We start from the raw sequence: 26,824 nt of genomic DNA, 5'->3' as shown, positions 1-26,824 counted from the left end.
ACGTAACCGATGTGCTCTCCAAACAACAACACTTGCATTTCAGAACATGTCTTTCACACATGTCTACAAAATCACCTTCACCTTCAAATACAGTTTCCTTGCGACTGACAGAGACGTAGGCAAAGTTTAAAGTTGCTATTTCCATTAAATCTCGTTAATCAGAAAAACGGTAATTTACACTTGCAGCGGAACAAAATTCCGTTCCGCCCAGCGTCTGGCTCGAACCCACGACCCTGGGATTAAGTGTCTGACACTCTACCGACTGAGCTAGCCGGCTACCTCGGTGAATACCTGCCGGGTAGCACGTCACACAGTACTCGTTTGGGTTGGGTGGTCTCATACAGAATCTCTCCATGATGCCTAATGTTTTCCTAACGTCACACTCGTCACGTACTTCACTTTTATGTCATAATCATTTCTGAGAGGTAAAGAAATTGCATGACAACATGCAGAGCTAGTGGCGTCAAAATTAACACACATACTTTATCTGACTCAAAAGCCGAACGAGTTACTTCCCGACGTTGTTTTAGATGTGCAAGTGATAGTCAAAACTCGCTGTGTCGGCACTCTGCCGACCATTTCGCTAGTTAACACCGGTCTTGTTGTGTGTGTTTCAAGCTCAAGAGCATCTCCAAGCAAAAAATGGTCAACAGCAACATTCAGACGGTTTCGTACTGCTCAATTGCTACATTAAAACGTTATGTTTCTTTTTCAGAACTGGAAAAACACAAGCGTGACAGCATTCGAACCTGTAATCTTCAGATCCGAAGTCCGACGCCTTATCCATTAGGCCACACTGTCACTGACGACCAACATTTACATGCATACGACTCATCTCGAAACGCTCACACCCCTGAGGATTTGTGTTTTCGTTCTACACAGCCGCTGCCCCTTGCTCTTTCCCACCCATTCGTTACATTCAACCTCTGACGAGACCGACCAAATATAGACTGAGAAACAAGACCACACACTTTGTGCATTCGGAATCGAAGGCAGGGCGTCCCTCGCCGCATTTGCTACGATTGCCATTTGCTACTTCTGCAGAAGCGGCGGCGGCGACGACGACGACGACGACGACGACGAATATCGCGAGAGGCTCTGAGATATGTGGGAAATACATCTATAAAATGTAATTCAGACTGCCTCGTCCCACCTTATGCTGTACCGCTTTGGCAAATGCTTTATCTGCGCCATTCGCCTTATTCGCATCTGAGAGTAATTCTTAAAAAAACGCCTGTCGCTAATTGTTCGTCATCACAGATACTGTTTGCTATACGGCCACGACGCGCAACTGATTTCCAAAATTCATCTTTCTCCTGTGAGGATGGAACTTACGATCGCTGGTTTATTAGACCAGTGCTCTACCACTGAGCTAAAGAGGCGCGGCCTAGCGGTAATCTTGGGTACTTCGTCCTTACGGTCGTCTGCATCATCAGACTTTAGCTGACAACACTTCATATTACCGGCTAATATTTGCAGCTATGGCGACAAATTACTGCTTGGCTACACATCTGACACGTAACCGATGTGCTCTCCAAACAACAACACTTGCATTTCAGAACATGTCTTTCACACATGTCTACAAAATCACCTTCACCTTCAAATACAGTTTCCTTGCGACTGACAGAGACGTAGGCAAAGTTTAAAGTTGCTATTTCCATTAAATCTCGTTAATCAGAAAAACGGTAATTTACACTTGCAGCGGAACAAAATTCCGTTCCGCCCAGCGTCTGGCTCGAACCCACGACCCTGGGATTAAGAGTCTGACACTCTACCGACTGAGCTAGCCGGCTACCTCGGTGAATACCTGCCGGGTAGCACGTCACACAGTACTCGTTTGGGTTGGGTGGTCCCATACAGAATCTCTCCATGATGCCTAATGTTTTCCTAACGTCACACTCGTCACGTACTTCACTTTTATGTCATAATCATTTCCGAGAGGTAAAGAAATTGCATGACAACATGCAGAGCTAGTGGCGTCAAAATTAACACACATACTTTATGTGACTCAAAAGCCGAACGAGTTACTTCCCGACGTTGTTTTAGATGTGCAAGTGATAGTCAAAACTCGCTGTGTCGGCACTCTGCCGACCATTTCGCTAGTTAACACCGGTCTTGTTGTGTGTGTTTCAAGCTCAAGAGCATCTCCAAGCAAAAAATGGTCAACAGCAACATTCAGACGGTTTCGTACTGCTCAATTGCTACATTAAAACGTTATGTTTCTTTTTCAGAACTGGAAAAACACAAGCGTGACAGCATTCGAACCTGTAATCTTCAGATCCGAAGTCCGACGCCTTATCCATTAGGCCACACGGTCACTGACGACCAACATTTACATGCATACGACTCATCTCGAAACGCTCACACCCCTGAGGATTTGTGTTTTCGTTGTACACAGCCGCTGCCCCTTGCTCTTTCCCACCCATTCGTTACATTCAACCTCTGACGAGACCGACCAAATATAGACTGAGAAACAAGACCACACACTTTGTGCATTCGGAATCGAAGGCAGGGCGTCCCTCGCCGCATTTGCTACGATTGCCATTTGCTACTTCTGCAGAAGCGGCGGCGGCGACGACGACGACGACGACGACGACGACGACGACGACGACGACGACGACGACGAATATCGCGAGAGGCTCTGAGATATGTGGGAAATACATCTATAAAATGTAATTCAGGCTGCCTCGTCCCACCTTATGCTGTACCGCTTTGGCAAATGCTTTATCTGCGCCATTCGCCTTATTCGCATCTGAGAGTAATTCTTAAAAAAACGCCTGTCGCTAATTGTTCGTCATCACAGATACTGTTTGCTATACGGCCACGACGCGCAACTGATTTCCAAAATTCATCTTTCTCCTGTGAGGATGGAACTTACGACCGCTGGTTTATTAGACCAGTGCTCTACCACTGAGCTACAGAGGCGCGGCCTAGCGGTACTCTTGGGTACTTCGTCCTTACGGTCGTCTGCATCATCAGACTTTAGCTGACAACACTTCATATTACCGGCTAATATTTGCAGCTATGGCGACAAATTACTGCTTGGCTACACATCTGACACGTAACCGATGTGCTCTCCAAACAACAACACTTTCATTTCAGAACATGTCTTTCACACATGTCTACAAAATCACCTTCACCTTCAAATACAGTTTCCTTGCGACTGACAGAGACGTAGGCAAAGTTTAAAGTTGCTATTTCCATTAAATTTCGTTAATCAGAAAAACGGTAATTTACACTTGCAGCGGAACAAAATTCCGTTCCGCCCAGCGTCTTGCTGGAACCCACGACCCAGGGATTAAGAGTCTGACACTCTACCGACTGAGCTAGCCGGCTACCTCGGTGAATACATGCCGGGTAGCACGTCACAAAGTACTCGTTTGGGTTGGGTGGTCCCATACAGAATCTCTCCATGATGCCTAATGTTTTCCTAACGTCACACTCGTCACGTACTTCACTTTTATGTCATAATCATTTCTGAGAGGTAAAGAAATTGCATGACAACATGCAGAGCTAGTGGCGTCAAAATTAACACACATACTTTATGTGACTCAAAAGCCGAACGAGTTACTTCCCGACGTTGTTTTAGATGTGCAAGTGATAGTCAAAACTCGCTGTGTCGGCACTCTGCCGACCATTTCGCTAGTTAACACCGGTCTTGTTGTGTGTGTTTCAAGCTCAAGAGCATCTCCAAGCAAAAAATGGTCAACAGCAACATTCAGACGGTTTCGTACTGCTCAATTGCTACATTAAAACGTTATGTTTCTTTTTCAGAACTGGAAAAACACAAGCGTGACAGCATTCGAACCAGTAATCTTCAGATCCGAAGTCCGACGCCTTATCTATTAGGCCACACGGTCACTGACGATCAACATTTACATGCATACGACTCATCTCGAAACGCTCACACCCCTGAGGATTTGTGTTTTCGTTCTACACAGCCGCTGCCCCTTGCTCTTTCCCACCCATTCGTTACATTCAACCTCTGACGAGACCGACCAAATATAGACTGAGAAACAAGACCACACACTTTGTGCATTCGGAATCGAAGGCAGGGCGTCCCTCGCCGCATTTGCTACGATTGCCATTTGCTACTTCTGCAGAAGCGGCGGCGGCGACGACGACGACGACGACGACGACGAATATCGCGAGAGGCTCTGAGATATGTGGGAAATACATCTATAAAATGTAATTCAGACTGCCTCGTCCCACCTTATGCTGTACCGCTTTGGCAAATGCTTTATCTGCGCCATTCGCCTTATTCGCATCTGAGAGTAATTCTTAAAAAAACGCCTGTCGCTAATTGTTCGTCATCACAGATACTGTTTGCTATACGGCCACGACGCGCAACTGATTTCCAAAATTCATCTTTCTCCTGTGAGGATGGAACTTACGATCGCTGGTTTATTAGACCAGTGCTCTACCACTGAGCTAAAGAGGCGCGGCCTAGCGGTAATCTTGGGTACTTCGTCCTTACGGTCGTCTGCATCATCAGACTTTAGCTGACAACACTTCATATTACCGGCTAATATTTGCAGCTATGGCGACAAATTACTGCTTGGCTACACATCTGACACGTAACCGATGTGCTCTCCAAACAACAACACTTGCATTTCAGAACATGTCTTTCACACATGTCTACAAAATCACCTTCACCTTCAAATACAGTTTCCTTGCGACTGACAGAGACGTAGGCAAAGTTTAAAGTTGCTATTTCCATTAAATCTCGTTAATCAGAAAAACGGTAATTTACACTTGCAGCGGAACAAAATTCCGTTCCGCCCAGCGTCTGGCTCGAACCCACGACCCTGGGATTAAGAGTCTGACACTCTACCGACTGAGCTAGCCGGCTACCTCGGTGAATACCTGCCGGGTAGCACGTCACACAGTACTCGTTTGGGTTGGGTGGTCCCATACAGAATCTCTCCATGATGCCTAATGTTTTCCTAACGTCACACTCGTCACGTACTTCACTTTTATGTCATAATCATTTCCGAGAGGTAAAGAAATTGCATGACAACATGCAGAGCTAGTGGCGTCAAAATTAACACACATACTTTATGTGACTCAAAAGCCGAACGAGTTACTTCCCGACGTTGTTTTAGATGTGCAAGTGATAGTCAAAACTCGCTGTGTCGGCACTCTGCCGACCATTTCGCTAGTTAACACCGGTCTTGTTGTGTGTGTTTCAAGCTCAAGAGCATCTCCAAGCAAAAAATGGTCAACAGCAACATTCAGACGGTTTCGTACTGCTCAATTGCTACATTAAAACGTTATGTTTCTTTTTCAGAACTGGAAAAACACAAGCGTGACAGCATTCGAACCTGTAATCTTCAGATCCGAAGTCCGACGCCTTATCCATTAGGCCACACGGTCACTGACGACCAACATTTACATGCATACGACTCATCTCGAAACGCTCACACCCCTGAGGATTTGTGTTTTCGTTGTACACAGCCGCTGCCCCTTGCTCTTTCCCACCCATTCGTTACATTCAACCTCTGACGAGACCGACCAAATATAGACTGAGAAACAAGACCACACACTTTGTGCATTCGGAATCGAAGGCAGGGCGTCCCTCGCCGCATTTGCTACGATTGCCATTTGCTACTTCTGCAGAAGCGGCGGCGGCGACGACGACGACGACGACGACGACGACGACGACGACGACGAATATCGCGAGAGGCTCTGAGATATGTGGGAAATACATCTATAAAATGTAATTCAGACTGCCTCGTCCCACCTTATGCTGTACCGCTTTGGCAAATGCTTTATCTGCGCCATTCGCCTTATTCGCATCTGAGAGTAATTCTTAAAAAAACGCCTGTCGCTAATTGTTCGTCATCACAGATACTGTTTGCTATACGGCCACGACGCGCAACTGATTTCCAAAATTCATCTTTCTCCTGTGAGGATGGAACTTACGACCGCTGGTTTATTAGACCAGTGCTCTACCACTGAGCTACAGAGGCGCGGCCTAGCGGTACTCTTGGGTACTTCGTCCTTACGGTCGTCTGCATCATCAGACTTTAGCTGACAACACTTCATATTACCGGCTAATATTTGCAGCTATGGCGACAAATTACTGCTTGGCTACACATCTGACACGTAACCGATGTGCTCTCCAAACAACAACACTTTCATTTCAGAACATGTCTTTCACACATGTCTACAAAATCACCTTCACCTTCAAATACAGTTTCCTTGCGACTGACAGAGACGTAGGCAAAGTTTAAAGTTGCTATTTCCATTAAATTTCGTTAATCAGAAAAACGGTAATTTACACTTGCAGCGGAACAAAATTCCGTTCCGCCCAGCGTCTTGCTGGAACCCACGACCCAGGGATTAAGAGTCTGACACTCTACCGACTGAGCTAGCCGGCTACCTCGGTGAATACATGCCGGGTAGCACGTCACAAAGTACTCGTTTGGGTTGGGTGGTCCCATACAGAATCTCTCCATGATGCCTAATGTTTTCCTAACGTCACACTCGTCACGTACTTCACTTTTATGTCATAATCATTTCTGAGAGGTAAAGAAATTGCATGACAACATGCAGAGCTAGTGGCGTCAAAATTAACACACATACTTTATGTGACTCAAAAGCCGAACGAGTTACTTCCCGACGTTGTTTTAGATGTGCAAGTGATAGTCAAAACTCGCTGTGTCGGCACTCTGCCGACCATTTCGCTAGTTAACACCGGTCTTGTTGTGTGTGTTTCAAGCTCAAGAGCATCTCCAAGCAAAAAATGGTCAACAGCAACATTCAGACGGTTTCGTACTGCTCAATTGCTACATTAAAACGTTATGTTTCTTTTTCAGAACTGGAAAAACACAAGCGTGACAGCATTCGAACCAGTAATCTTCAGATCCGAAGTCCGACGCCTTATCTATTAGGCCACACGGTCACTGACGATCAACATTTACATGCATACGACTCATCTCGAAACGCTCACACCCCTGAGGATTTGTGTTTTCGTTCTACACAGCCGCTGCCCCTTGCTCTTTCCCACCCATTCGTTACATTCAACCTCTGACGAGACCGACCAAATATAGACTGAGAAACAAGACCACACACTTTGTGCATTCGGAATCGAAGGCAGGGCGTCCCTCGCCGCATTTGCTACGATTGCCATTTGCTACTTCTGCAGAAGCGGCGGCGGCGACGACGACGACGACGACGACGACGACGACGACGACGACGACGACGAATATCGCGAGAGGCTCTGAGATATGTGGGAAATACATCTATAAAATGTAATTCAGACTGCCTCGTCCCACCTTATGCTGTACCGCTTTGGCAAATGCTTTATCTGCGCCATTCGCCTTATTCGCATCTGAGAGTAATTCTTAAAAAAACGCCTGTCGCTAATTGTTCGTCATCACAGATACTGTTTGCTATACGGCCACGACGCGCAACTGATTTCCAAAATTCATCTTCCTCCTGTGAGGATGGAACTTACGACCGCTGGTTTATTAGACCAGTGCTCTACCACTGAGCTACAGAGGCGCGGCCTAGCGGTACTCTTGGGTACTTCGTCCTTACGGTCGTCTGCATCATCAGACTTTAGCTGACAACACTTCATATTACCGGCTAATATTTGCAGCTATGGCGACAAATTACTGCTTGGCTACACATCTGACACGTAACCGATGTGCTCTCCAAACAACAACACTTGCATTTCAGAACATGTCTTTCACACATGTCTACAAAATCACCTTCACCTTCAAATACAGTTTCCTTGCGACTGACAGAGACGTAGGCAAAGTTTAAAGTTGCTATTTCCATTAAATCTCGTTAATCAGAAAAACGGTAATTTACACTTGCAACGGAACAAAATTCCGTTCCGCCCAGCGTCTGGCTCGAACCCACGACCCTGGGATTAAGAGTCTGACACTCTACCGACTGAGCTAGCCGGCTACCTCGGTGAATGCCTGCCGGGTAGCACGTCACACAGTACTCGTTTGGGTTGGGTGGTCCCATACAGAATCTCTCCATGATGCCTAATGTTTTCCTAACGTCACACTCGTCACGTACTTCACTTTTATGTCATAATCATTTCTGAGAGGTAAAGAAATTGCATGACAACATGCAGAGCTAGTGGCGTCAAAATTAACACACTTACTTTATGTGACTCAAAAGCCGAACAAGTTACTTCCCGACGTTGTTTTAGATGTGCAAGTGATAGTCAAAACTCGCTGTGTCGGCACTCTGCCGACCATTTCGCTAGTTAACACCGGTCTTGTTGTGTGTGTTTCAAGCTCAAGAGCATCTCCAAGCAAAAAATGGTCAACAGCAACATTCAGACGGTTTCGTACTGCTCAATTGCTACATTAAAACGTTATGTTTCTTTTTCAGAACTGGAAAAACAGAAGCGTGACAGCATTCGAACCTGTAATCTTCAGATCCGAAGTCCGACGCCTTATCCATTAGGCCACACGGTCACTGACGACCAACATTTACATGCATACGACTCATCTCGAAACGCTCACACCCCTGAGGATTTGTGTTTTCGTTCTACACAGCCGCTGCCCCTTGCTCTTTCCCACCCATTCGTTACATTCAACCTCTGACGAGACCGACCAAATATAGACTGAGAAACAAGACCACACACTTTGTGCATTCGGAATCGAAGGCAGGGCGTCCCTCGCAGCATTTGCTACGATTGCCATTTGCTACTTCTGCATCCTGTGAGGATGGAACTTACGACCGCTGGTTTATTAGACCAGTGCTCTACCACTGAGCTAAAGAGGCGCGGCCTAGCGGTACTCTTGGGTACTTCGTCCTTACGGTCGTCTGCATCATCAGACTTTAGCTGACAACACTTCATATTACCGGCTAATATTTGCAGCTATGGCGACAAATTACTGCTTGGCTACACATCTGACACGTAACCGATGTGCTCTCCAAACAACAACACTTGCATTTCAGAACATGTCTTTCACACATGTCTACAAAATCACCTTCACCTTCAAATACAGTTTCCTTGCGACTGACAGAGACGTAGTCAAAGTTTAAAGTTGCTATTTCCATTAAATCTCGTTAATCAGAAAAACGGTAATTTACACTTGCAGCGGAACAAAATTCCGTTCCGCCCAGCGTCTGGCTCGAACCCACGACCCTGGGATTAAGAGTCTGACACTCTACCGACTGAGCTAGCCGGCTACCTCGGTGAATACCTGCCGTGTAGCACGTCACACAGTACTCGTTTGGGTTGGGTGGTCCCATACAGAATCTCTCCATGATGCCTAATGTTTTCCTAACGTCACACTCGTCACGTACTTCACTTTTATGTCATAATCATTTCTGAGAGGTAAAGAAATTGCATGACAACATGCAGAGCTAGTGGCGTCAAAATTAACACACATACTTTATGTGACTCAAAAGCCGAACGAGTCACTTCCCTACGTTGTTTTAGATGTGCAAGTGATAGTCAAAACTCGCTGTGTCGGCACTCTGCCGACCATTTCGCTAGTTAACACCGGTCTTGTTGTGTGTGTTTCAAGCTCAAGAGCATCTCCAAGCAAAAAATGGTCAACAGCAACATTCAGACGGTTTCGTACTGCTCAATTGCTACATTAAAACGTTATGTTTCTTTTTCAGAACTGGAAAAACACAAGCGTGACAGCATTCGAACCTGTAATCTTCAGATCCGAAGTCCGACGCCTTTATCCATTAGGCCACACGGTCACTGACGACTAACATTTACATGCATACGACTCATCTCGGAACGCTCACACCCCTGAGGATTTGTGTTTTCGTTCTACACAGCCGCTGCCCCTTGCTCTTTCCCACCCATTCGTTACATTCAACCTCTGACGAGACCGACCAAATATAGACTGAGAAACAAGACCACACACTTTGTGCATTCGGAATCGAAGGCAGGGCGTCCCTCGCCGCATTTGCTACGATTGCCATTTGCTACTTCTGCATCCTGTGAGGATGGAACTTACGACCGCTGGTTTATTAGACCAGTGCTCTACCACTGAGCTAAAGAGGCGCGGCCTAGCGGTACTCTTGGGTACTTCGTCCTTACGGTCGTCTGCATCATCAGACTTTAGCTGACAACACTTCATATTACCGGCTAATATTTGCAGCTATGGCGACAAATTACTGCTTGGCTACACATCTGACACGTAACCGATGTGCTCTCCAAACAACAACACTTGCATTTCAGAACATGTCTTTCACACATGTCTACAAAATCACCTTCACCTTCAAATACAGTTTCCTTGCGACTGACAGAGACGTAGGCAAAGTTTAAAGTTGCTATTTCCATTAAATCTTGTTAATCTGAAGAACGGTAATTTACACTTGCAGCGGAACAAAATTCCTTTCCGCCCAGCGTCTGGCTCGAACCCACGACCCTGGGATTAAGAGTCTGACACTCTACCGACTGAGCTAGCCGGCTACCTCGGTGAATACCTGCCGGGTAGCACGTCACACAGTACTCGTTTGGGTTGGGTGGTCCCATACAGAATCTCTCCATGATGCCTAATGTTTTCCTAACGTCACACTCGTCACGTACTTCACTTTTATGTCATAATCATTTCTGAGAGGTAAAGAAATTGCATGACAACATGCAGAGCTAGTGGCGTCAAAATTAACACACATACTTTATGTGACTCAAAAGCCGAACGAGTCACTTCCCGACGTTGTTTTAGATGTGCAAGTGATAGTCAAAACTCGCTGTGTCGGCACTCTGCCGACCATATTGCTAGTTATCACTGGTCTTGTTTTGTGTGTTTCAAGCTCAAGAGCATCTCCAAGCAAAAAATGCTCAACAGCAACATTCAGACGGTTTCGAACTGCTCAATTGCTACATTAAAACGTTATGTTTCTTTTTCAGAACTGGAAAAACAGAAGCGTGACAGCATTCGAACCTGTAATCTTCAGATCCGAAGTCCGACGCCTTATCCATTAGGGCACACGGTCACTGACGACCAACATTTACATGCATACGACTCATCTCGAAACGCTCACACCCCTGAGGATTTGTGTTTTCGTTCTACACAGCCGCTGCCCCTTGCTCTTTCCCACCCATTCGTTACATTCAACCTGTGACGAGACCGACCAAATATAGACTGAGAAACAAGACCACACACTTTGTGCATTCGGAATCGAAGGCAGGGCGTCCCTCGCCGCATTTGCTACGATTGCCATTTGCTACTTCTGCATCCTGTGAGGATGGAACTTACGACCGCTGGTTTATTAGACCAGTGCTCTACCACTGAGCTAAAGAGGCGCGGCCTAGCGGTACTCTTGGGTACTTCGTCCTTACGGTCGTCTGCATCATCAGACTTTAGCTGACAACACTTCATATTACCGGCTAATATTTGCAGCTATGGCGACAAATTACTGCTTGGCTACACATCTGATACGTAACCGATGTGCTCTCCAAACAACAACACTTGCATTTCAGAACATGTCTTTCACACATGTCTACAAAATCACCTTCACCTTCAAATACAGTTTCCTTGCGACTGACAGAGACGTAGGCAAAGTTTAAAGTTGCTATTTCCATTAAATCTCGTTAATCAGAAAAACGGTAATTTACACTTGCAGCGGAACAAAATTCCTTTCCGCCCAGCGTCTGGCTCGAACCCACGACCCTGGGATTAAGAGTCTGACACTCTACCGACTGAGCTAGCCGGCTACCTCGGTGAATACCTGCCGGGTAGCACGTCACACAGTACTCGTTTGGGTTGGGTGGTCCCATACAGAATCTCTCCATGATGCCTAATGTTTTCCTAACGTCACACTCGTCACGTACTTCATTTTTATGTCATAATCATTTCTGAGAGGTAAAGAAATTGCATGACAACATGCAGAGCTAGTGGCGTCAAAATTAACACACATACTTTATGTGACTCAAAAGCCGAACGAGTCACTTCCCTACGTTGTTTTAGATGTGCAAGTGATAGTCAAAACTCGCTGTGTCGGCACTCTGCCGACCATTTCGCTAGTTAACACTGGTCTTGTTGTGTGTGTTTCAAGCTCAAGAGCATCTCCAAGCAAAAAATGGTCAACAGCAACATTCAGACGGTTTCGAACTGCTCAATTGCTACATTAAAACGTTATGTTTCTTTTTCAGAACTGGAAAAACAGAAGCGTGACAGCATTCGAACCTGTAATCTTCAGATCCGAAGTCCGACGCCTTATCCATTAGGCCACACGGTCACTGACGACCAACATTTACATGCATACGACTCATCTCGAAACGCTCACACCCCTGAGGATTTGTGTTTTCGTTCTACACAGCCGCTGCCCCTTGCTCTTTCCCACCCATTCGTTACATTCAACCTCTGACGAGACCGACCAAATATAGACTGAGAAACAAGACCACACACTTTGTGCATTCGGAATCGAAGGCAGGGCGTCCCTCGCCGCATTTGCTACGATTGCCATTTGCTACTTCTGCATCCTGTGAGGATGGAACTTACGACCGCTGGTTTATTAGACCAGTGCTCTACCACTGAGCTAAAGAGGCGCGGCCTAGCGGTACTCTTGGGTACTTCGTCCTTACGGTCGTCTGCATCATCAGACTTTAGCTGACAACACTTCATATTACCGGCTATTATTTGCAGCTATGGCGACAAATTACTGCTTGGCTACACATCTGACACGTAACCGATGTGCTCTCCAAACAACAACACTTGCATTTCAGAACATGTCTTTCACACATGTCTACAAAATCACCTTCACCTTCAAATACAGTTTCCTTGCGACTGACAGAGACGTAGGCAAAGTTTAAAGTTGCTATTTCCATTAAATCTCGTTAATCAGAAAAACGGTAATTTACACTTGCAGCGGAACAAAATTCCGTTCCGCCCAGCGTCTGGCTCGAACCCACGACCTTGGGATTAAGAGTCTGACACTCTACCGATTGAGCTAGCCGGCTACCTCGGTGAATACCTGCCGGGTAGCACGTCACACAGTACTCGTTTGGGTTGGGTGGTCCCATACAGAATCTCTCCATGATGCCTAATGTTTTCCTAACGTCACACTCGTCACGTACTTCACTTTTATGTCATAATCATTTCTGAGAGGTAAAGAAATTGCATGACAACATGCAGAGCTAGTGGCGTCAAAATTAACACACATACTTCATGTGACTCAAAAGCCGAACGAGTTACTTCCCGACGTTGTTTTAGATGTGCAAGTGATAGTCAAAACTCGCTGTGTCGGCACTCTGCCGACCATTTCGCTAGTTAACACCGGTCTTGTTGTGTGTGTTTCAAGCTCAAGAGCATCTCCAAGCAAGAAATGGTCAACAGCAACATTCAGACGGTTTCGTACTGCTCAATTGCTACATTAAAACGTTATGTTTCTTTTTCAGAACTGGAAAAACAGAAGCGTGACAGCATTCGAACCTGTAATCTTCAGATCCGAAGTCCGACGCCTTATCCACTAGGCCACACGGTCACTGACGACCAACATTTACATGCGTACGACTCATCTCGAAACGCTCACACCCCTGAGGATTTGTGTTTTCGTTCTACACAGCCGCTGCCCCTTGCACTTTCCCACCCATTCGTTACATTCAACCTCTGACGAGACCGACCAAATATAGACTGAGAAACAAGACCACACACATTGTGCATTCGGAATCGAAGGCAGGGCGTCCCTCGCCGCATTTGCTACGATTGCCATTTGCTACTTCTGCAGAGGCGGCGGCGGCGACGACGACGACGACGACGACGACGACGAATATCGCGAGAGGCTCTGAGATATGTGGGAAATACATCTATAAAATGTAATTCAGACTGCCTCGTCCCACCTTATGCTGTACCGCTTCGGCAAATGCTTTATCTGCGCCATTCGCCTTATTCGCATCTGAGAGTAATTCTTAAAAAAACGCCTGTCGCTAATTGTTCGTCATCACAGATACTGTTTGCTATACGGCCACGACGCGCAACTGATTTCCAAAATTCATCTTTCTCCTGTGAGGATGGAACTTACGACCGCTGGTTTATTAGACCAGTGCTCTACCACTGAGCTAAAGAGGCGCGGCCTAGCGGTACTCTTGGGTACTTCGTCCTTACGGTCGTCTGCATCATCAGACTTTAGCTGACAACACTTCATATTACCGGATAATATTTGCAGCTATGGCGACAAATTACTGCTTGGCTACACATCTGACACGTAACCGATGTGCTCTCCAAACAACAACACTTGCATTTCAGAACATGTCTTTCACACATGTCTACAAAATCACCTTCACCTTCAAATACAGTTTCCTTGCGACTAACAGAGACGTAGGCAAAGTTTAAAGTTGCTATTTCCATTAAATCTCGTTAATCAGAAAAACGGTAATTTACACTTGCAGCGGAACAAAATTACTTTCCGCCCAGCGTCTGGCTCGAACCCACGACCCTGGGATTAAGAGTCTGACACTCTACCGACTGAGCTAGCCGGCTACCTCGGTGAATACCTGCCGGGTAGCACGTCACACAGTACTCGTTTGGGTTGGGTGGTCCCATACAGAATCTCTCCATGATGCCTAATGTTTTCCTAACGTCACACTCGTCACGTACTTCACTTTTATGTCATAATCATTTCTGAGAGGTAAAGAAATTGCATGACAACATGCAGAGCTAGTGGCGTCAAAATTAACACACATACTTTATGTGACTCAAAAGCCGAACGAGTCACTTCCCGACGTTGTTTTAGATGTGCAAGTGATAGTCAAAACTCGCTGTGTCGGCACTCTGCCGACCATTTCGCTAGTTAACACTGGTCTTGTTGTGTGTGTTTCAAGCTGAAGAGCATCTCCAAGCAAAAAATGGTCAACAGCAACTTTCAGACGGTTTCGAACTGCTCAATTGCTACATTAAAACGTTATGTTTCTTTTTCAGAACTGGAAAAACAGAAGCGTGACAGCATTCGAACCTGTAATCTTCAGATCCGAAGTCCGACGCCTTATCCATTAGGCCACACGGTCACTGACGACCAACATTTACATGCATACGACTCATCTCGAAACGCTCACACCCCTGAGGATTTGTGTTTTCGTTCTACACAGCCGCTGCCCCTTGCTCTTTCCCACCCATTCGTTGCATTCAACCTCTGACGAGACCGACCAAATATAGACTGAGAAACAAGACCACACACTTTGTGCATTCGGAATCGAAGGCAGGGCGTCCCTCGCCGCATTTGCTACGATTGCCATTTGCTACTTCTGCAGAGGCGGCGGCGGCGACGACGACGACGACGACGACGACGACGACGACAACGAATATCGCGAGAGGCTCTGAGATATGTGGGAAATACATCTATAAAATGTAATTCAGACTGCCTCGTCCCACCTTATGCTGTACCGCTTTGGCAAATGCTTTATCTGCGCCATTCGCCTTATTCGCATCTGAGAGTAATTCTTAAAAAAACGCCTGTCGCTAATTGTTCGTCATCACAGATACTGTTTGCTATACGGCCACGACGCGCAACTGATTTCCAAAATTCATCTTTCTCCTGTGAGGATGGAACTTACGACCGCTGGTTTATTAGACCAGTGCTCTACCACTGAGCTAAAGAGGCGCAGCCTAGCGGTACTCTTGGGTACTTCGTCCTTACGGTCGTCTGCATCATCAGACTTTAGCTGACAACACTTCATATTACCGGCTAATATTTGCAGCTATGGCGACAAATTACTGCTTGGCTACACATCTGACACGTAACCGATGTGCTCTCCAAACAACAACACTTGCATTTCAGAACATGTCTTTCACACATGTCTACAAAATCACCTTCACTTTCAAATACAGTTTCCTTGCGACTGACAGAGACGTAGGCAAAGTTTAAAGTTGCTATTTCCATTAAATCTCGTTAATCAGAAAAACGGTAATTTACACTTGCAGCGGAACAAAATTCCGTTCCGCCCAGCGTCTGGCTCGAACCCACGACCCTGGGATTAAGAGTCTGACACTCTACCGACTGAGCTAGCCGGCTACCTCGGTGAATACCTGCCGGGTAGCACGTCACACAGTACTCGTTTGGGTTGGGTGGTCCCATACAGAATCTCTCCATGATGCCTAATGTTTTCCTAACGTCACACTCGTCACGTACTTCACTTTTATGTCATAATCATTTCTGAGAGGTAAAGAAATTGCATGGCAACATGCAGAGCTAGTGGCGTCAAAATTAACACACATACTTTATGTGACTCAAAAGCCGAACGAGTCACTTCCCGACGTTGTTTTAGATGTGCAAGTGATAGTCAAAACTCGCTGTGTCGGCACTCTGCCGACCATTTCGCTAGTTAACACTGGTCTTGTTGTGTGTGTTTCAAGCTTAAGAGCATCTCCAAGCAAAAAATGGTCAACAGCAACATTCAGACGGTTTCGTACTGCTCAATTGCTACATTAAAACGTTATGTTTCTTTTTCAGAACTGGAAAAACAGAAGCGTGACAGCATTCGAACCTGTAATCTTCAGATCCGAAGTCCGACGCCTTATCCATTAGGCCACACGGTCACTGACGACCAACATTTACATGCATACGACTCATCTCGAAACGCTCACACCCCTGAGGATTTGTGTTTTCGTTCTACACAGCCGCTGCCCCTTGCTCTTTCCCACCCATTCGTTACATTCAACCTCTGACGAGACCGACCAAATATAGACTGAGAAACAAGACCACACACTTTGTGCATTCGGAATCGAAGGCAGGGCGTCCCTCGCCGCATTTGCTACGATTGCCATTTGCTACTTCTGCAGAAGCGGCGGCGGCGACGACGACGACGACGACGACGACGACGACGACGACGACGACGAATATCGCGATAGGCTCTGAGATATGTGGGAAATACATATATAAAAAGTAATTCAGACTGCCTCGTCCCACCTTATGCTGTACCGCTTTGGCAAATGCTTTATCTGCGCCATTCGCCTTAATCGCATCTGAGAGTAATTCTTAAAAAAAAGCCTGTCGCTAATTGTTCGTCATCACAGATACTGTTTGCTATACGGCCACGACGCGCAACTGATTTCCAAAATTCATCTTTCTCCTGTGAGAATGGAACTTACGACCCCTGGTTTATTAGACCAGTGCTCTACCACTGAGATAAAGAGGCGCGGCCTAGCGGTACTCTTGGGTACTTCGTCCTTACGGTCGTCTACATCATCAGACTTTAGCTGACAACACTTCATATTACCGGCTAATATTTGCAGCTATGGCGACAAATTACTGCTTGGCCACACATCTGACACGTAACCGATGTGCTCTCCAAACAACAACACTTGCATTTCAGAACATGTCTTTCACACATGTCTACAAAATCACCTTCACCTTCAAATACAGTTTCCTTGCGACTGACAGAGACGTAGGCAAAGTTTAAAGTTGCTATTTCCATTAAATCTCGTTAATCAGAAAAACGGTAATTTACACTTGCAGCGGAACAAAATTCCGTTCCGCCCAGCGTCTGGCTCGAACCCACGATCCTGGGATTAAGAGTCTGACACTCTACCGACTGAGCTAGCCGGCTACCTCGGTGAATACTTGCCGGGTAGCACGTCACACAGTACTCGTTTGGGTTGGGTGGTCCCATACAGAATCTCTCCATGATGCCTAATGTTTTCCTAACGTCACACTCGTCACGTACTTCACTTTTATGTCATAATCATTTCTGAGAGGTAAAGAAATTGCATGACAACATGCAGAGCTAGTGGCGTCAAAATTAACACACATACTTTATGTGACTCAAAAGCCGAACGAGTCACTTCCCGACGTTGTTTTATATGTGCAAGTGATAGTCAAAACTCACTGTGTCGGCACTCTGCCGACCATTTCGCTAGTTAACACTGGTCTTGTTGTGTGTGTTTCAAGCTCAAGAGCATCTCCAAGCAAAAAATGGTCAACAGCAACATTCAGAAGGTTTCGTACTGCTCAATTGCTACATTAAAACGTTATGTTTCTTTTTCAGAACTGGAAAAACAGAAGCGTGACAGCATTCGAACCTGTAATCTTCAGATCCGAAGTCCGACGCCTTATCCATTAGGCCACACTGTCACTGACGACCAACATTTACATGCATACGACTCATATCGAAACGCTCACACCCCTGAGGATTTGTGTTTTCGTTCTACACAGCCGCTGCCCCTTGCTCTTTCCCACCCATTCGTTACATTCAACCTCTGACGAGACCGACCAAATATAGACTGAGAAACAAGACCACACACTTTGTGCATTCGGAATCGAAGGCAGGGCGTCCCTCGCCGCATTTGCTACGATTGCCATTTGCTACTTCTGCATCCTGTGAGGATGGAACTTACGACCGCTGGTTTATTAGACCAGTGCTCTACCACTGAGCTAAAGAGGCGCGGCCTAGCGGTACTCTTGGGTACTTCGTCCTTACGGTCGTCTGCATCATCAGACTTTAGCTGACAACACTTCATATTACCGGCTAATATTTGCAGCTATGGCGACAAATTACTGCTTGGCTACACATCTGACACGTAACCGATGTGCTCTCCAAACAACAACACTTGCATTTCAGAACATGTCTTTCACACATGTCTACAAAATCACCTTCACCTTCAAATACAGTTTCCTTGCGACTGACAGAGACGTAGGCAAAGTTTGAAGTTGCTATTTCCATTAAATCTCGTTAATCAGAAAAACGGTAATTTACACTTGCAGCGGAACAAAATTCCGTTCCGCCCAGCGTCTGGCTCGAACCCACGACCCTGGGATTAAGAGTCTGACACTCTACCGACTGAGCTAGCCGGCTACCTCGGTGAATACTTGCCGGGTAGCACGTCACACAGTACTCGTTTGGGTTGGGTGGTCCCATACAGAATCTCTCCATGATGCCTAATGTTTTCCTAACGTCACACTCGTCACGTACTTCACTTTTATGTCATAATCATTTCTGAGAGGTAAAGAAATTGCATGACAACATGCAGAGCTAGTTGCGTCAAAATTAACACACATACTTTATGTGACTCAAAAGCCGAACGAGTTACTTCCCGACGTTGTTTTAGATGTGCAAGTGATAGTCAAAACTCGCTGTGTCGGCACTCTGCCGACCATTTCGCTAGTTAACACCGGTCTTGTTGTGTGTGTTTCAAGCTCAAGAGCATCTCCAAGCAAAAAATGGTCAACAGCAACATTCAGACGGTTTCGTACTGCTCAATTGCTACATTAAAACGTTATGTTTCTTTTTCAGAACTGGAAAAACACAAGCGTGACAGCATTCGAACCTGTAATCTTCAGATCCGAAGTCCGACGCTTTATCCATTAGGCCACACGGTCACTGACGACCAACATTTACATGCATACGACTCATCTCGAAACGCTCACACCCCTGAGGATTTGTGTTTTCTTTCTACACAGCCGCTGCCCCTTGCTCTTTCCCACCCATTCGTTACATTCAACCTCTGACGAGACCGACCAAATATAGACTGAGAAACAAGACCACACACTTTGTGCATTCGGAATCGAAGGCAGGGCGTCCCTCGCCGCATTTGCTACGATTGCCATTTGCTACTTCTGCAGAAGCGGCGGCGGCGGCGACGACGACGACGACGACGACGACGACGACAACGAATATCGCGAGAGGCTCTGAGATATGTGGGAAATACATCTATAAAATGTAATTCAGACTGCCTCGTCCCACCTTATGCTGTACCGCTTTGGCAAATGCTTTATCTGCGCCATTCGCCTTAATCGCATCTGAGAGTAATTCTTAAAAAAACACCTGTCGCTAATTGTTCGTCATCACAGATACTGTTTGCTATACGGCCACGACGCGCAACTGATTTCCAAAATTCATCATTCTCCTGTGAGGATGGAACTTACGACCCCTGGTTTATTAGAGCAGTGCTCTACCACTGAGCTAAAGAGGCGTGGCCTAGCGGTACTCTTGGGTACTTCGTCCTTACGGTCGTCTGCATCATCAGACTTTCGCTGACAACACTTCATATTACCGGCTAATATTTGCAGCTATGGCGACAAATTACTGCTTGGCTACACATCTGACACGTAGCCGATGTGCTCTCCAAACAACAACACTTGCATTTCAGAACATGTCTTTCACACATGTCTACAAAATCACCTTCACCTTCAAATACAGTTTCCTTGCGACTGACAGAGACGTAGGCAAAGTTTAAAGTTGCTATTTCCATTAAATCTCGTTAATCAGAAAAACGGTAATTTACACCTGCAGCGGAACAAAATTCCATTCCGCCCAGCGTCTGGCGCGAACCCACGACCCAGGGATTAAGAGTCTGACACTCTACCGACTGAGCTAGCCGGCTACCTCGGTGAATACCTGCCGGGTAGCACGTTACACAGTACTCGTTTGGGTTGGGAGGTCCCATACAGAATCTCTCCATGATGCCTAATGTTTTCCTAACGTCACACTCGTCACGTACTTCACTTTTATGTCATAATCATTTCTGAGAGGTAAAGAAATTGCATGACAACATGCAGAGCTAGTGGCGTCAAAATTAACACACATACTTTATGTGACTCAAAAGCCGAACGAGTCACTTCCCGACGTTGTTTTAGATGTGCAAGTGATAGTCAAAACTCGCTGTGTCGGCACTCTGCCGACCATTTCGCTAGTTAACACCGGTCTTGTTGTGTGTGTTTCAAGCTCAAGAGCATCTCCAAGCAAAAAATGGTCAACAGCAACATTCAGACGGTTTCATACTGCTCAATTGCTACATTAAAACGTTATGTTTCTTTTTCAGAACTGGAAAAACAGAAGCGTGACAGCATTCGAACCTGTAATCTTCAGATCCGAAGTACGACGCTTTATCCATTAGGCCACACGGTCACTGACGACCAACATTTACATGCATACGACTCATCTCGAAACGCTCACACCCTTGAGGATTTGTGTTTTCGTTCTACACAGCCGCTGCCCCTTGCTCTTTCCCACCCATTCGTTACATTCAACCTCTGACGAGACCGACCAAATATAGACTGAGAAACAAGACCACACACTTTGTGCATTCGGAATCGAAGGCAGGGCGTCCCTCGCCGCATTTGCTACGATTGCCATTTGCTACTTCTGCAGAAGCGGCGACGACGACGACGACGACGACGACGACGACGAATATCGCGAGAGGCTCTGAGATATGTGGGAAATACATCTATAAAATGTAATTCAGACTGCCTCGTCCCACCTTATGCTGTACCGCTTTGGCAAATGCTTTATCTGCGCCATTCGCCTTAATCGCATTTGAGAGTAATTCTTAAAAAAAACGCCTGTCGCTAATTGTTCGTCATCACAGATACTGTTTGCTATACGGCCACGACGCGCAACTGATTTCCAAAATTCATCTTTCTCCTGTGAGTATGGAACTTACGACCCCTGGTTTATTAGACCAGTGCTCTACCACTGAGCTAAAGAGGCGCGGCCTAGCGGTACACTTGGGTACTTCGTCCTTACGGTCGTCTGCATCATCAGACTTTAGCTGACAACACTTCATATTACCGGCTAATATTTGCAGCTATGGCGACAAATTACTGCTTGGCTACACATCTGACACGTAACCGATGTGCTCTCCAAACAACAACACTTGCATTTCAGAACATGTCTTTCACACATGTCTACAAAATCACCTTCACCTTCAAATACAGTTTCCTTGCGACTGACAGAGACGTAGGCAAAGTTTAAAGTTGCTATTTCCATTAAATCTCGTTAATCAGAAAAACGGTAATTTACACCTGCAGCGGAACAAAATTCCGTTCCGCCCAGCGTCTGGCTCGAACCCACGACCCCAGGATTAAGAGTCTGACACTCTACCGACTGAGCTAACCGGCTACCTCGGTGAATACCTGCCGGGTAGCACGTTACACAGTACTCGTTTGGGTTGGGTGGTCCCATACAGAATCTCTCCATGATGCCTAATGTTTTCCTAACGTCACACTCGTCACGTACTTCACTTTTATGTCATAATCATTTCTGAGAGGTAAAGAAATTGCATGACAACATGCAGAGCTAGTGGCGTCAAAATTAACACACATACTTTATGTGACTCAAAAGCCGAACGAGTCACTTCCCGACGTTGTTTTAGATGTGCAAGTGATAGTCAAAACTCGCTGTGTCGGCACTCTGCCGACCATTTCGCTAGTTAACACCGGTCTTGTTGTGTGTGTTTCAAGCTCAAGAGCATCTCCAAGCAAAAAATGGTCAACAGCAACATTCAGACGGTTTCGTACTGCTCAATTGCTAGATTAAAACGTTATGTTTCTTTTTCAGAACTGGAAAAACAGAAACGTGACAGCATTCGAACCGGTAATCTTCAGATCCGAGGTCCGACACCTTATCCATTAGGCCACACGATCACTGGCGTCCAACATTTACATGTATACGACTCATCTCAAAACGCTCACACCCCTGAGGATTTGTGTTTTCGTTCTACACAGCCGCTGCTCCTTGCTCTTTCCCACCCATTCGTTACATTCAACCTCTGACGAGACCGACCAAATATAGACTGAGAAACAAGACCACACACTTTGTGCATTCGGAATCGAAGGCAGGGCGTCCCTCGCCGCATTTGCTACGATTGCCATTTGCTACTTCTGCAGAAGCGGCGGCGACGACGACGACGACGACGACGACGACGAATATCGCGAGAGGCTCTGAGATATGTGGGAAATACATCTATAAAATGTAATTCAGACTGCCTCGCCCCACCTTATGCTGTACCGCTTTGGCAAATGCTTTATCTGCGCCATTCGCCTTAATCGCATCTGAGAGTAATTCTTAAAAAAACGCCTGTCGCTAATTGTTCGTCATCACAGATACTGCTTGCTATACGGCCACGACGCGCAACTGATTTCCAAAATTCATCATTCTCCTGTGAGGATGGAACTTACGACCCCTGGTTTATTAGACCAGTGCTCTACCACTGAGCTAAAGAGGCGCGGCCTAGCGGTACTCTTGGGTACTTCGTCCTTACGGTCGTCTGCATCATCAGACTTTCGCTGACAACACTTCATATTACCGGCTAATATTTGCAGCTATGGCGACAAATTACTGCTTGGCTACACATCTGACACGTAGCCGATGTGCTCTCCAAACAACAACACTTGCATTTCAGAACATGTCTTTCACACATGTCTACAAAATCACCTTCACCTTCAAATACAGTTTCCTTGCGACTGACAGAGACGTAGGCAAAGTTTAAAGTTGCTATTTCCATTAAATCTCGTTAATCAGAAAAACGGTAATTTACACCTGCAGCGGAACAAAATTCCGTTACGCCCAGCGTCTGGCTCGAACCCACGACCCCAGGATTAAGAGTCTGACACTCTACCGACTGAGCTAGCCGGCTACCTCGTTGAATTCCTGCCGGGTAGCACGTCACACAGTACTCGTTTGGGTTGGGTGGTCCCATACAGAATCTCTCCATGATGCCTAATGTTTTCCTAACGTCACACTCGTCACGTACTTCACTTTTATGTCATAATCATTTCTGAGAGGTAAAGAAATTGCATGACAACATGCAGAGCTAGTGGCGTCAAAATTAACACACATACTTTATGTGACTCAAAAGCCGAACGAGTCACTTCCCGACGTTGTTTTAGATGTGCAAGTGATAGTCAAAACTCGCTGTGTCCGCACTCTGCCGACCATTTCGCTAGTTAACACCGGTCTTGTTGTGTGTGTTTCAAGCTCAAGAGCATCTCCAAGCAAAAAATGGTCAACAGCAACATTCAGACGGTTTCGTACTGCTCAATTGCTACATTAAAAATTTTATGTTTCTTTTTCAGAACTGGAAAAACACAAGCGTGACAGCATTCGAACCTGTAATTTTCAGATCCGAAGTCCGACACCTTATCCATTAGGCCACACGATCACTGACGCCCAACATTTACATGTATACGACTCATCTCAAAACGCTCACACCCCTGAGGATTTGTGTTTTCGTTCTACACAGCCGCTGCTCCTTGCTCTTTCCCACCCATTCGTTACATTCAACCTCTGACGAGACCGACCAAATATAGACTGAGAAACAAGACCACACACTTTGTGCATTCGGAATCGAAGGCAGGGCGTCCCTCGCCGCATTTGCTACGATTGCCATTTGCTACTTCTGCAGAAGCGGCGGCGGCGGCGACGACGACGACGACGACGACGACGACGAATATCGCGAGAGGCTCTGAGATATGTGGGAAATACATCTATAAAATGTAATTCAGACTGCCTCGCCCCACCTTATGCTGTACCGCTTTGGCAAATGCTTTATCTGCGCCATTCGCCTTAATCGCATCTGAGAGTAATTCTTAAAAAAACGCCTGTCGCTAATTGTTCGTCATCACAGATACTGCTTGCTATACGGCCACGACGCGCAACTGATTTCCAAAATTCATCATTCTCCTGTGAGGATGGAACTTACGACCCCTGGTTTATTAGACCAGTGCTCTACCACTGAGCTAAAGAGGCGCGGCCTAGCGGTACTCTTGGGTACTTCGTCCTTACGGTCGTCTGCATCATCAGACTTTAGCTGACAACACTTCATATTACCGGCTAATATTTGCAGCTATGGCGACAAATTACTGCTTGGCTACACATCTGACACGTAGCCGATGTGCTCTCCAAACAACAACACTTGCATTTCAGAACATGTCTTTCACACATGTCTACAAAATCACCTTCACCTTCAAATACAGTTTCCTTGCGACTGACAGAGACGTAGGCAAAGTTTAAAGTTGCTATTTCCATTAAATCTCGTTAATCAGAAAAACGGTAATTTACACCTGCAGCGGAACAAAATTCCGTTCCGCCCAGCGTCTGGCTCGAACCCACGACCCCAGGATTAAGAGTCTGACACTCTACCGACTGAGCTAGCCGGCTACCTCGTTGAATTCCTGCCGGGTAGCACGTCACACAGTACTCGTTTGGGTTGGGTGGTCCCATACAGAATCTCTCCATGATGCCTAATGTTTTCCTAACGTCACACTCGTCACGTACTTCACTTTTATGTCATAATCTTTTCTGAGAGGTAAAGAAATTGCATGACAACATGCAGAGCTAGTGGCGTCAAAATTAACACACATACTTTATGTGACTCAAAAGACGAACGAGTCACTTCCCGACGTTGTTTTAGATGTGCAAGTGATAGTCAAAACTCGCTGTGTCGGCACTCTGCCGACCATTTCGCTAGTTAACACCGGTCTTGTTGTGTGTGTTTCAAGCTCAAGAGCATCTCCAAGCAAAAAATGGTCAACAGCAACATTCAGACGGTTTCGTACTGCTCAATTGCTACATTAAAACGTTATGTTTCTTTTTCAGAACTGGAAAAACAGAAGCGTGACAGCATTCGAACCTGTGATCTTCAGATCCGAAGTCCGACGCTTTATCCATTAGGCCACACGGTCACTGACGACCAACATTTACATGCATACGACTCATCTCGAAACGCTCACACCCCTGAGGATTTGTGTTTTCGTTCTACACAGCCGCTGCCCCTTGCTCTTTCCCACCCATTCGTTACATTCAACCTCTGACGAGACCAACCAAATATAGACTGAGAAACAAGACCACACACTTTGTGCATTCGGAATCGAAGGCAGGGCGTCCCTCGCCGCATTTGCTACGATTGCCATTTGCTACTTCTGCAGAAGCGGCGGCGGCGGCGACGACGACGACGACGACGACGACGACAACGAATATCGCGAGAGGCTCTGAGATATGTGGGAAATACATCTATAAAATGTAATTCAGACTGCCTCGTCCCACCTTATGCTGTACCGCTTTGGCAAATGCTTTATCTGCGCCATTCGCCTTAATCGCATCTGAGAGTAATTCTTAAAAAAACACCTGTCGCTAATTGTTCGTCATCACAGATACTGTTTGCTATACGGCCACGACGCGCAACTGATTTCCAAAATTCATCATTCTCCTGTGAGGATGGAACTTACGACCCCTGGTTTATTAGAGCAGTGCTCTACCACTGAGCTAAAGAGGCGTGGCCTAGCGGTACTCTTGGGTACTTCGTCCTTACGGTCGTCTGCATCATCAGACTTTCGCTGACAACACTTCATATTACCGGCTAATATTTGCAGCTATGACGACAAATTACTGCTTGGCTACACATCTGACACGTAGCCGATGTGCTCTCCAAACAACAACACTTGCATTTCAGAACATGTCTTTCACACATGTCTACAAAATCACCTTCACCTTCGAATACAGTTTCCTTGCGACTGACAGAGACGTAGGCAAAGTTTAAAGTTGCTATTTCCATTAAATCTCGTTAATCAGAAAAACGGTAATTTACACCTGCAGCGGAACAAAATTCCGTTCCGCCCAGCGTCTGGCTCGAATCCAAGACCCCAGGATTAAGAGTCTGACACTCTAGCAACGGAGCTAGCCGGCTACCTCGGTGAATACCTGCCGGGTAGCACGTTACACAGTACTCGTTTGGGTTGGGTGGTCCCATACAGAATCTCTCCATGATGCCTAATGTTTTCCTAACGTCACACTCGTCACGTACTTCACTTTTATGTCATAATCATTTCTGAGAGGTAAAGAAATTGCATGACAACATGCAGAGCTAGTGGCGTCAAAATTAACACACATACTTTATGTGACTCAAAAGCCGAACGAGTCACTTCCCGACGTTGTTTTAGATGTGCAAGTGATAGTCAAAACTCGCTGTGTCGGCACTCTGCCGACCATTTCGCTAGTTAACACCGGTCTTGTTGTGTGTGTTTCAAGCTCAAGAGCATCTCCAAGCAAAAAATGGTCAACAGCAACATTCAGACGGTTTCGTACTGCTCAATTGCTACATTAAAACGTTATGTTTCTTTTTCAGAACTGGAAAAACAGAAGCGTGACAGCATTCGAACCTGTAATCTTCAGATC

General features: G+C 46.1%; 5 non-coding genes across 5 annotated transcripts; all 5 read right to left on the bottom strand.

The window, feature by feature from the left end:
• Positions 1 to 8,682: 8,682 nt before the first annotated feature.
• Positions 8,683 to 8,754, bottom strand: Trnai-aau (transfer RNA isoleucine (anticodon AAU)). The gene has a single exon. It is a non-coding gene; the product is annotated as a tRNA-Ile (tRNA).
• Positions 8,755 to 9,928: 1,174 nt separating this feature from the next.
• Trnai-aau (transfer RNA isoleucine (anticodon AAU)) lies at positions 9,929 to 10,000 on the bottom strand. The gene has a single exon. It is a non-coding gene; the product is annotated as a tRNA-Ile (tRNA).
• A 1,173-nt stretch (positions 10,001 to 11,173) lies between these two features.
• Trnai-aau (transfer RNA isoleucine (anticodon AAU)) lies at positions 11,174 to 11,245 on the bottom strand. The gene has a single exon. It is a non-coding gene; the product is annotated as a tRNA-Ile (tRNA).
• Positions 11,246 to 12,418: 1,173 nt separating this feature from the next.
• On the bottom strand, positions 12,419 to 12,490 carry Trnai-aau (transfer RNA isoleucine (anticodon AAU)). The gene has a single exon. It is a non-coding gene; the product is annotated as a tRNA-Ile (tRNA).
• Positions 12,491 to 18,244: 5,754 nt separating this feature from the next.
• Trnai-aau (transfer RNA isoleucine (anticodon AAU)) lies at positions 18,245 to 18,316 on the bottom strand. Its single transcript has one exon. It is a non-coding gene; the product is annotated as a tRNA-Ile (tRNA).
• Positions 18,317 to 26,824: the final 8,508 nt, after the last annotated feature.

This window comes from Schistocerca gregaria, chromosome 8 (assembly GCF_023897955.1).
Source record: "Schistocerca gregaria isolate iqSchGreg1 chromosome 8, iqSchGreg1.2, whole genome shotgun sequence".
Lineage (NCBI taxonomy): Eukaryota > Metazoa > Arthropoda > Insecta > Orthoptera > Acrididae > Schistocerca > Schistocerca gregaria.
This window is presented reverse-complemented; position numbering and strand designations above follow the sequence as displayed.